Below are 12,475 nucleotides of genomic sequence, written 5' to 3'. Positions count from 1 at the left end.
ACTTACCACACACAAGGACAACTCAGGGGAAAATAAAATAAAGTAGCATGCGGTCTCCAGAGAATATGTAAGATGCCTATAATTCACAGCATTGCCACTTTTCTTCCTTAAGTTTAGCATAAGTCACATAAAGGAGACTCCAAATGCAATCTGTAAGCCACAAAGAAAATGTGTAAAATATCACTTCGGTAATAAAGGCCTCATAATGGCCACTTTGTGGTATAAAGGTATTAAAACATAATCCAAAGAAATTAAGCATGATTCTGATTCATTAACATAGCACAAACTATGAAGATATAACAAAAAGAATGTACACTACTCCTTCAAGACATACCCATTAGTAGCAGTAGTCTCACTCATTACCTGAATCTCTATATTAGACTGGAGAACACTAATGAGAAAAAAAAATATTTCATTCACTATTTGAACTACAAGACTAATGTTGAGCTGACTGGACTTTTTGTGGTGTTTTCTTTTTATTAAGATCATTATTTATACAAAAAGTAAACTTTGTGAGTTTCCCATGCATTTGCTTCCCCCATATGCAACAAACATGTTTGCTTACCTGTTACTCTAAACTGTGCATCTTAGTCCTTGTAAGGTTGGGTCATAGTAAAGGGGGTCACAGATTGGCCAGTTCACTTACATAATTAAATTAATTAAAAATGACCTTCATATCAGTAAATATGTAGTTATAAAACTTCTCTGTGTGGAAGATTTTCAGTCCATATATCTCTAGTTAATCACTGTATATTAATCAGATCAGATAATAGTACTGCGGTGGTGGTGCTGCGGTAGCGTTGTCGCCTCACAGTTAGACATTGTCCATTCGATTCTCAGTTAGAGCGTCTTCTGTGTGGCGACATGCGTGAATGGGCGCTCCTTCGCTGAAGGTTGTGCGTTAGGCCCGGCAAGCCAGTACGTAAAAATCTACTGCCAATCATGAGTTCCGTTGTGGCGACCCCTAACCGGGAAAAGCTGAAAGACACAGACAAACAAGATAATAGTAGTAGAAGTAGCGAACTTAAACTTGTCTTAAGTCAAAACAAAACAAAAAGTAATAATAAAAAATATATAACTGTACAGCATTACTAAGTATTCAAAAGTAATCCAAGCAAGGCAGGCAGACAGTCTGTTTCCAGTCGAAAATCCTTTATTAAGTTAACAAACTTTTTCGACTGGAAACAGACTGCCTGCCTTGCTTGGATTACTTTTGAATACTTAGTAATGCTGTACAATTATATATTTTTTATTATTATTTTTTTGTTTTGTTTTGACAAACAGTTAAGTTCACTACTTCTACTACTATTGTCTGACCTGATTAATATACAGTGATTAACTAGAGATATATGGACTGAAAATCTTCCACACAGAGAAGTTTCTTACACTTTTTTGTTTTTGGATCCACTACACTTGTTTAGTGGGTTGTTTTGAGACTTCGGGGATACCACAGAGATACTTGTTTTTTAAATATGTAGTTATCCTACCTTCTTTTGGTCACCCCTTAATACTCTGTAGTTACTCTGGTTCTTTACAGATAATGTTGAAGTATTACTTAACTTTATAATTAGAGTCGGTCAAGCTTAATTGCTGTAACAGATTACTAGTTTTTGATTTATCAATATTGGTACTCTTGCCCTGACCTTGATAACTACACATGTTTAAAGTTAATCCTCTTTGTATTTCATGAGTGAGCCTTGTCTTATACTTTTCTGTTTTCTAAACTTTGCCCATTTTTTAACTGGACAGAGGGGGTTATATCAGCAAACTAGTACAGTTAGCCTATCATTTTAGGCTTGTAGATCTATATTAATTTTGGATAATCTGATGCCTTCTCTTATATATCTCACCAGAGCAGTAGATATTTGACAAAGAGATCACCAGTGCAGTTATATTCCTGACACCAAGTTTGTGGACAGTGACACCTATTAACATTTTAAACCAACCTCTAGAGCTTTCTTTAAATGTCTTCACAAATGGTGCACCTCCCTGGCCAACATTAGACAGTGACATGGTACAAAATGAGATGTTCGGGCCAAACTTTTGGTAGTAACACTACAGAGTGTACCCTCAGCAGGGGAGCTAATAAGCCCCCTTGAGTCCTTGGTCTGACCCCTCTGGGAAAGACATCCAGTATCCAAACAGGCAAGGGAGGCTCTCCCCGGTCTAGTCCCCCTCATCCCTCTAACCAAAAACAGCCCCTACTCCTCCCCACTTGCCTTCTTTCAGCTGGACTTGCATAAATAAAACAGCACTTGTCTTGAAAAAAAAATTATATTGTATGCAGCAGTGCTCATCTGTCCTTAAAGGGCTTATTTTTCATCACTGACACTAGCTAAAGTTTAGACTAATGCACCAATTGGTCTGACTGACCAAAGGGCCTAGGCTAGCTTTAACTTGGAGACTAACAGCACATAGAATTTTCAAGAAATTGCTCATCTAAGTCACTTTTGCTCATTCTCCTCAGATTTTTGTCTACAGAATTCAGAGCTGGACCAATTCATTCCTTGACAGAGATGGATAGTAGCTTAAAGTTTTGACAATGTTCATCATAGATATCACCACTGCACTTGTATCTGTTACTCCTAGGAGAGTGCAAAAGTTGTAACTTCATCTGGACTGTACGTCAGACTTGTAGTGTCAGGAAAATGTACTGATTGAAATCTGCCTCACTGAGGTGATTAAATGAAGTCACAACAGGTAGGATCAAGTCATAACTGTTCTCATTGGGGAGTATCCTCTGGCTAGTGCCTCTTTGGGGAGTATCCTCTGGCTAGTGCCTCTTATTTTCTTGTCACAACATTTTTAACAGAAGACAATGCAGGTAGTCAACCATTTATTCAATGGCTGCATAAAGAAAATGGGGTGGTCATCTTCTTTGGCATGAAGGAAGCAAAAAGCTCTTTGCTTTCCCAAAACCATACTTCTAGCAATGCAACATTTGAGTTGGGGTGGGTATCCACCAGGTACAAGACTTCCAGTTTGTTCTGGAGATTATAAAAAGGCTAGCAGTTGGACAGTCTGATACAAGACTGCGTTGGGTATCACTTTAAGCATGGAGGATGAGTTTTTTTTTCTAGGGGAGACCCTATCTTGTAGAAAAGTGTTAAAGGCTTCTAGCACATTAGAGCCTGAAGCTTGGATATAAACTTGTCCTAGGTAACTACAACCAGGAGCAACATTTTCCATGAAAGGAATATGGGTGATATGATGGTACTGAATTCAAAGGGGGGCTAGCATCACTCTTTGAAGGCCAAAATCCAAGTCCTAAGGAGAAGGGATTGGTCTCCTAAGTAGTTTTATATGCAACACACCATTAAGAAACTGTTTAACTAGACAATGAGAAGCTGGGGAAAGGGTTAATCAGTAAATAGACCAAAACTGGTGAGAAATGCACCTTGATGAAGTATATCTTTGGGAACTGCTTATACAACGAAAAGATCTTTGGCCAAAGCAAGGTGTCTTTATACAGGTTCTTCTGTTTTCTTTGGCCAGGGCAAGGTGTCTTTATACAGGTTCTTCTCTTTTCTTGTAATATTTGTATCACTTCTTCTGTGAGTCTGCCCTTAAGTGGATAAAGTTGAAAGGATCAATGCTATCAGTCTTAGTATTCTTACATTTGGGTACACCAGTGTTCCCTTTTGTTGAATGAAATGTATTCTGCAGTGAGGCGTTAAAACAGATCCTTGTTGCATCATCTGAATTAGTATGGAAAACCAGGTTTGCCTGGGCCAGAAGGGAGTGATTATTAGAAGTCTTACTTCCTCTGTCTTTGGTTTTCAAAGTGTACCTTTGAAGAAAAAATGTATGAGAGGGAAGGAGTACAACAGGTGTCCCTTTTATGACAGACTGAGGGCATTAGTAGTACAAATCTTGGACTGGGGAAACTGCAGCAAAAGATTTTGAAATTGTAGTTCTCTGAGGCAAAGTGATTCACCAAATGGTGGTCTAGCCTTCTGGAAGCATCTTCCAACACTTGGGGGGGGGGTCCAGCTTTAATTCATAGTTGTTGATCCAGGACCTACTACAACTGTCTACAAACATATGTTGTGGGCTGATGGAATGTTGCACATGCAACCTTAGTTGGACTGTAATATACTCAACTATGCCCAGTCTGTACAGTTGGCTGGAGTGAGTGCCTTGACATTCCACATCACTATGTTGTTGTCAAATACTAACTTTATATTTATTTTAACTGCTCTGCTTTCTGTGTATTCCAAGTAATTTCTACTTTACATTAGAACTGTATGGTAGAAGAGTTGCTTGACCAGTTACACTGCATTCCCTCTTCTTTCATACATAGGAACACTTCCTGAGAGGGAAGGGCAAGCAAAAGTTCCTTATCTTGGGATCTTGTCAAACAGATGCTCTGTAACTTTTTCAGGTAAGGGCTGCAACCTGATTCCAGTGTCTCCTCAGCACTTCCACAGAAGCAAGATCCAAGTTATAGACATTCACTGCTTTGCTTTATATCCACATTTGACTTGGTGCTTAACCACTCTGAAGGCTATGTGAGTAAGCCTGCTTTACCTGCTCCTTTTAGCTCTCATCTGGGATGTCCAGGACCATATCCTCTGTCTAAGAGTTTTACCATGATATCTTACATGCATCTGGCAAGTTAGAGCCTGAAGTGTTACGGCGGCAGATGCATCTTTCCAGGATCCTGATCTCAACAAGGTATTGACCCGGAGGTCATTTCAAGCCTAGCCGTTTCATCCCAATGTAATACCATAGATATTCTAGTCAATACCCAGGATTGTATTTAGTAATGACTGCCCATGTCCAGAAGGGTTTGTGGGCACTATCCCTGGTATGAATCTATGGTGCCCCATCCACTCATCCAGTTTCCTTTTGAACAGTGTCACAGAGGTGCACTGCTCTATTTAAGTCACAGGCCAGACTTAGGTCCCTGGAATGAGTAGCTCTAATCCTGCTTGATTTATGGATGTGCAACAAATTCATTAGGTTTGGGTTGGAGATTGCTCTGTAAGCCAGGAATAAATCTCCCTTAAGAATTCTATATGATACTGAGTGTAGTGACAGGGACTTTACTCAGTCTGTGTAAGGCATGTGCTGGAGTCCTTTGATCTTCTTTATTAGAAACCTCTGAGGTCTCTCCAATTGCAGCAGGTGCTTTGTGCAGTACATGCCAAAAGGGGTGTTATACTCAATTATGGGCATGATTGGTGACTAGTATAGAGGGGTTATAACCTTCTTTGCTCTAGAGGCAATGCCTTTGCTAATTAAGTGTGCTACGTAGAAAGCCTTCCTTACTGCAGTAGATACATGGTGGTCAAAGTTAAAGTCACAGTCTACTTGTGATCCCAGATGCCTTACCACTTCATAGGTAGACAGGGCATTGTTATTAATTTGATAGTGTGAAGGGACATTGTTTTCACTGAAGGGAATGATGATGCATTTCTTTGCATTTAGTTTGAGACCGTGACTTAGACACCAGCTGTTGGTCTGTGTAAGACCCTCCTTGAAGTATACTGACATAATTTGGGGATTCGATAATTGCAACCAGTTTGCAGTAGTCCACAAGCTTGGTCAGCCACAGCATGTCAGTTTTGGTCTGAACTTCTGAGAAGTATACAACAAACAGTAGGGAGCCCAGCAATGACCCTTGTGGCACCCCACTGGTGACAGGCCTGCAGCGCCATCTGGCCAGTACACCAAAGCCTTTATTCCAGGAGGGTACGTATGATGTCCTCTGTCAGAGCCATAAACCGACGTAGGGTATAAAAGTGACATCTGCACGTACTCCCTTCAGAATGGACTGCTGCATACAGTAGTACTCCTGTAGGCTTAAAGCGGGTCAAAAGGGGGAGACCCTTGAGACTTACATGTAGACTACACCCTAGGGTACTAGATAGGCTGTGCATAGTGGAGAAACTGTGAAAAAGAAAAGGTTACTATGTCCCCAAAGGTATGCAAAATAGGTAAGAATGAGGGAGCAGGAGGGAGGGACTGAATACTGCAACATGGATGAGAAGGACATCTATGGATATGCTAAGTTCTTACACAACTATTCTATGTCCTCCTATTCAAATGTTCCAGTATTCATTACAGTAGGGAGGGTACCAAAGCTTTTAGGTATGAGCCAGGGTGGAGGACTGGGATCCCTGGTCAATGAGACCTTGGAGAATTGATGTGGCAAACCCATCTCTGGCTCTGGATGCTAAGTCCAGTTTATAATGTTTGGTAAAGGTGTGTACTGAAGTCCAAGTGGCAGCCTCTAAAACTGAGGTGTAATCCAACTCCTTTGAAAAAGGCATCTGAGGAAGCAGCTGCCCTGGTGGAGTGGGATTTGACATGTTCGTGTAAGGTCTTCCCACGATAGGAAAAGCATATGCCAATGGACTTGGAGATCCATGATGAAATGGTCTATTTGGAGACTGCTTTCCCTACAGCCCTTGTATGGAAGAAGATGAATAGCTGGTCAGACTTAGGAATAGATCTTGTTTTGTCTAAGTAGTACCTCAGTTGCCTGTGGACATCTAGAGAATGTAGAGTCCTCCCTGAGGGATTTTGTGGGTGAGGATAAAAAAACAGGCAGACTAATGGTCTGGTTTAATGAGAGTTCATTAACTACTTTAGGCATGAAACAGGGGTTAGTCCTGAGGGCAACTCTGTCCTTGTGAAAAATAAGGTAAGGAGGAGTAGCCATAAGGGCTTGTATCTCTGATACCCTCCTGGCGGAAGTAAGGGCCACTAGCAGAACTGTTTTTAGGGTGCACAGTTTTAGGGATACTGAATGTGCTGGTTCAAAAGGTGGCAATGTATGTTTTTCTAGCACAAAATTCAGGTCTCAAGGGGGGTATGGGCTTTCTGGAGGGTCTGATATGAAGTACCCCTTTAAGGAAAAGCTGGACTTCCAAACTTGACGCCACAGGTGGTAACATGGGCAGACAAGCAGAGATGGCAGATAGATGGACTTTAACTAATGAGTAAGTTAGTCCTGAGTGAAGGATCTCATACAAATATGAAAGGACCAATGGTACAGAAGTAGTCATAGGGTCCTGGATTTTCCTTTAACACCACCTGGAGAATCTCTTCTATTCAGATGCACAACGGGATTAGAACCTTATCACCCATAAGGTCAGTTTCAGATTGTTCGGGTGTAGTAGGGATCCCCTGTCCTGTGTGAGCAGGTCTATTTGGTGAGGTAACCTGTAATGATCGCCTTTGGCTTGTAGGTGTAGAAGGGAAAACCAATGCTGTCTTGGCCAAAAGGGGGTCATCAACAGGATTTTGGGTTTTTCCCTCTGGATTTTCAGGAGGACTTTCTGAATCAGAGAGAAGGGGGAGGAGGCATAGAGGTACATTCCCTCCCACGGAAAGGAGAAGGCATACACTTTCCGGGCATGAGGATGTGGGTCCCTTATGCAGAACCTGGGCATCTGTCTGTTCTGGAGGAGGCATCCATTCATGAGAGGGGGCTGAAGTTCTGCTGAGTGTGTCTGCCATAACATTATCTGTAGAGGGAATGTACACTGCTACCAGATGAATCTTGAGTGATGATGCTAGGGTCCAGATTTGGGTGGCCAGGCTGCAAAGAGGGTAGGATCAGTTTGTTTATGTACCACAGGACAGTCATATCGTCTGTGATCACTTTCAGGGTTCCTGGCTGTAGAGCTGACTTGAATGTTTATAAGGCTAGCAGTAGTGCTCTCATTTCTCTGATGTTGATATGGTCCTTTTGGCTTAGGGTGGACCATTTCCCTTGCACGGTGCTTCTGGTTGTGTACTAGCATGGCACCCTAAGCCAGGTCTGAAGTGTCTGTGAAGACTTGTTGTAGGGAAGCCGGAACCTGTAAGGGGGTTCCTTGGTTGAGGTGGAAGGCTGATGCCCACCACTGGAGTTCCCTCTTCAGGCACTGAAGTAGGGGAACGGGGTGCTGGTTCCATAAGTTCTTTAGAATCCACTGGATTTTTCTCATGTGGAGTCATGCCAGAGGTAGTATGGGTATTAGGGATGCCATGTGGCCTAACAGCCTTAGGAACTCTCGAGCTGGCAAGGAGGTGTGGGTGATAAAATTGGTGAAGTATAAACAAAGGTCTAGGATGCTTTTGTCTGGAATGAAGGCTTTAATTCGGTCTGTTCTGATCCTGCATCCCAAGAACACCAGGTCTTGAGTGGGGTTCAGGTGAGACTTTTCGTTGTTTATGGTAAATCCAAATTGAGTTAGGGTGAATATCACCCGCTGTAGGTGGAGTAGGACTTGGCTGTTCTGGTGAAGAATGAGCAGCTCGTCCAGATATGGGTATATTTTTACACCCTGTGTTCTGCAGTGAGCAATGAAAGGTGCTAGACACTTTGTGAACACTCGAGGAGCTGTGAAAAGTCCAAAAGGCAAGGCAGAGAATTGAAAATGCCAAGAACCTATTGCAAATCATAGGAATTTCCCATTATCTGGATGTATAGGAATGTGAAGGTAGGCATCCTTCAAATCCAGGGCTACCATGAAAGCCTGTGTTGGTATGAGTGGTAGGAGCAAGGGTAAGGTAATCATTTTGAAGCTGGGTACCTTGAGAAACAGGTTTAGGAAAGGTAAATCCAGAACTGGCCTATGTGGGACATCTTTCCTTGGTACCAGAAACATTCTGGAGTAGAAACCTTTGTTTCTTTGTGGGGAAGGTATCTGTTCTATGGTGCCCTGAGCTAGTAGCAGTTGAATGATGTGTGGGAAAAGGCAAGTTTGATTTGTAGAAGCTTGGGGTGTTGCCTGGAAGGGGGGGTAATATCCACCAAGTCATGAAGTATCCCCTCTGAATGATGGAGAGGACCCATTGTTCTGATGAAATTCTCCGTCGGGAGAGGGTGAGCCAAAGCGATAGGGAGTGTTGGATCTAACAGTTGCAAGTCACAGTGAAAGTGGTCTGGGTTGATCAGACTGGCTCCGAAGGGGGGTCAGAGGGTTGGTAGGAAACCTGGGAGTAGATACTTTCCTGGGTTGCCTGCATCCCTTCTGCTGAGGAGCTGAATGTGAGGACTGTCTCCTAACAAAAGGAGGTCTTTGTGGGTAGTTTCTATGACATATGGGGATAGGAGATACCAGCAAATGTTTTAGCTTTTGAAGTTCTGTTCTCTTTTCTTGGAGGGATTTCGAGAAGTTCTGCTGAAGCTTGCCCAAATAGGGTTTTACTGTCCAGTGGGGCATCAAGCAATTTAGTTTGAACATCCATAGGGAGTGGTTGTAGTCTCACCCAGGAATATCGCCTCAAAACTGAGCCTTATGCAGCAGATTTAGAGGAGGCTTCCACAGCATCATAACTACACTTGGAGTGCCCAGTCACTTGAGATGCTGTGGAAAGAAGGGTGTTAAGTTGGGTTTTAATGGAAGAGTCAGGAGCCTCAGAGAGGAGTGTAGAAGCTTTGGTAATGGTGTCCAGGACATACCTAGCCATGTGAGTTTGGTAGTTGAGAGCTCTTATAGCCAGAGTAGAGGAGGTATACACTTTCTTCCCTAATCTGTCCATGAATTTGCTGTCTTTAGCAGTAGGGTAGAGAGCAGCAGAAGGTAATTGCCTGGATGTTTTGTCAGCAGATACTGCAATAACTGCTGGGTCTGGTGGAGGGTTTTAAAAAGGAATGGAGTGTCCAACAGTCTGGACGTTTTAAAGCTGGTGGCTGTGAGTCTGGGGACTGTGAAGCTGCCAGGAAGGCATCCTGGAAGGCAGGTAACAGAAGGGGATGGTTGTTCCATTTGCAGTAGGTCAAAGTGCCTTTTCTTGGTGTCAGAGACCTCTGAGGCCTGCCACTTAAAATGTTCCCTCATGAGGGTGATTGTGTCTCCAAAGGTGAATTTTCCCCAGGGTACACAGAAGTGATGGGATCCTCCTCCTCCTGGGTGATGAAATCCTTGGAAGAGTCTATTTCTGATCCATAAGTAATAGATTCCTCTGAAGAGGAGTAGTCTTCCTCTGACAATTCTAAGGGAAGCCCTAGAGGAGAAGCAGGAGGGGATTGTTGCGTCTGTAAGGCCTGGAATGCCTTAAAAAGACTCTGAGAAAACTTCCCATCCAGGAAGCAGTTGAGGCCCAGGAGGTTTTAATTTTTTGTTTTCTCTTCAAGGGGGTAGCCAGTTTTGAAAGAATGGGAACAGACGTCTGGGTGGATGGAAGAGTAGGAGTAGGGCCTTCCGACGAGTAGTGGTTCCCCCTCGCCATCAGGGCCTGATGGCTGATTAGCCTCAGCGGACGTACTTAAAAAGTTTCTGCCATCCCAGCTTCCATTGAGGTTCCTGGGCCTGGCTTGGAAACGGAGGTCTGTGAAGATCCCGGGCTTTCATCAGCCTCAAAAATCTGCTCGGACGCCTGAGGCGCAGCGTGGGAATCTGGCCTGATTTTCTTGGCCTTCTTCCTCAGCGGCTCATCGGATGGGCCTACTCCACCTTCCATAAGCACGAGATGTCTCAGCCTTTGGTTTTCTAAATACAGTTTTAACACGGCCAGATGGCTGCGAAGTGTTTTAGGGATGAAGGATTTGTAAATGGGACAGGGCGTATGGTCGTGGGCCTTGCCTAAGCAAAATACACACTTTTCATGCATGTCCTTGTGAGGAATTAGTCTCCCAAAAGCACACTTCCCCCTCCCAGTGGACATGTATGTCTTAGCTATTAACAAGAGACAAAGAAAACCCAACAGAGTACTTATCTGTAGCAACAGATTGAAGTGGTTGACTGATCTGTAGCGGTTGCTTTAACTGGTAGCCTGAGAATTAGCGATTTGCTTTCCGAACTGGCAAACAGGAGTCAGACATTCACTGTGGCAGAAAAATTCTGAGGAGGGTACGTGCAGACGTCACTTTTATACCCTATGTCTGTTTATGGCTCTGACAGAGGACATCATACGTATCCTCCTGGACCAAAGACTTTGGTACACTGACCAGATGTCAGCACTGCAGGCAGCAACCTCCCTACTGTAATGAATACTGCAACATGAGAATAGAAGGACATCACCCTGGAGTTCTTTTGCTTTGATAAATCTCTGGAGTAGGTGATACAACTACGATGGTCTTCCCCAAAATGAACATGTGGTTTAAGGAGTGCTGGAAACTCTAATAAAGTAGCAAGATGCTATGAAGACTTTAATCACTTGTGTATTTTAATGACCATACTAATTCAGGAATTCCAAGATGGCATCACTGACCTCTGCTACTGCCTAAACAACGATATTAATGCAGTAACAAACACCGGTATTCATGAATTTGGTCACTATTGAAAACGCTAAATGTAGTAGGAGAGCCAGTTATTTCATTCTTTACATGAACTACAGAGGTCACCACAACCAGCAGTAATTTTGACCACTACATGAATCAGAATACTAATACACAAACAGTGGTGCTTCTGACCACTTTCTGAATAATGATAGTAAAGCAGATAAGCAAAGGGAAGCTCCTCCTGTGGCATACAGGGATAAAGCCGTGACTACAGCACAAGTTCAATTAGCAGCTCAGGTGACTGAATGTCTTGCAGTGGAGGGATGAATGGGCTCATCCCTGGGGTGGATATTTATGTGGGTGTTCCTAGCTACAATCTTTGGTGGAGGTTAGGGACATTGTATAAGGAAAGGTAGGGTGGTGGGCATAGCTATGCTACAACAGAGGTGGGGTTATGTGCCATACAACCCCCACTGCACACCCACCCCTAAAGCATTACCACTCAACTGCAAGGGGAGGGGAGAATAGTGGGTATGGAATAAATGAAATCCCCCAGTGGACTGTAGATGGCAGAGACCCCACATGCCCTTAGGTTTCATGACAACCCCTAAGAAGCAGAACAAGTCTGGGAGCGCATAGAGTGGCTGGAATACTTGGGCGAATGTGGGTAACTGGGTAGCAGTACCCTAGCAGGGGACAAAAAAATCCCAGTAGACTGAACAAGTATTTCAGTCTTTACCTGACCTACAATACGAAAAGAAATGTACTCAAACATTTTCTCATTATAGCACAGCACTAAAAGTTATGAACAAGGAAGCATACATCTGAGCCACTACCTGAACCATAATACTAGTGGCCACAAGCAGCTTGAAACCCAGTAGTAACAAAAAGTAACCACAAGCAGCAAATTTCAGCCACTGTCTGAAAAACACTTGACAGTATAAGCTCATGGGGGGGAAATGGTTTCTGTCCAAGACAGATGCATAGGACTTCAAGCAGTTGTAATTTTGGTCATCTTAAACATAAAACAACGAAGCAACAGCATAGTGTTATACAACTGAGGCTATCAAACAGGTCTGCAAATGATACGTCTCAAAGTACACTTACATCTGTTGGTAACCTTGATGTAGACAAAACATTCTGGATCACCACTACAAAGCTTAAAATTTACTCATAACCAATCTTCCCATAACTTACATGAAAAGAAAGCAAAGACGACCTGAAAAGAAATACTAACACCCTTCATGACCAACCAGATGATGACAGGCACCAAAAGAAAAAAGAGGAAGCATGAGCATGAAGGAAAAAAGT

This window comes from Protopterus annectens, chromosome 3.part1 (assembly GCF_019279795.1).
Source record: "Protopterus annectens isolate FY-2018-M chromosome 3.part1, PAN1.0, whole genome shotgun sequence".
In the NCBI taxonomy this organism is placed as follows: Eukaryota; Metazoa; Chordata; order Ceratodontiformes; family Protopteridae; genus Protopterus; species Protopterus annectens.
This window is presented reverse-complemented; position numbering follows the sequence as displayed.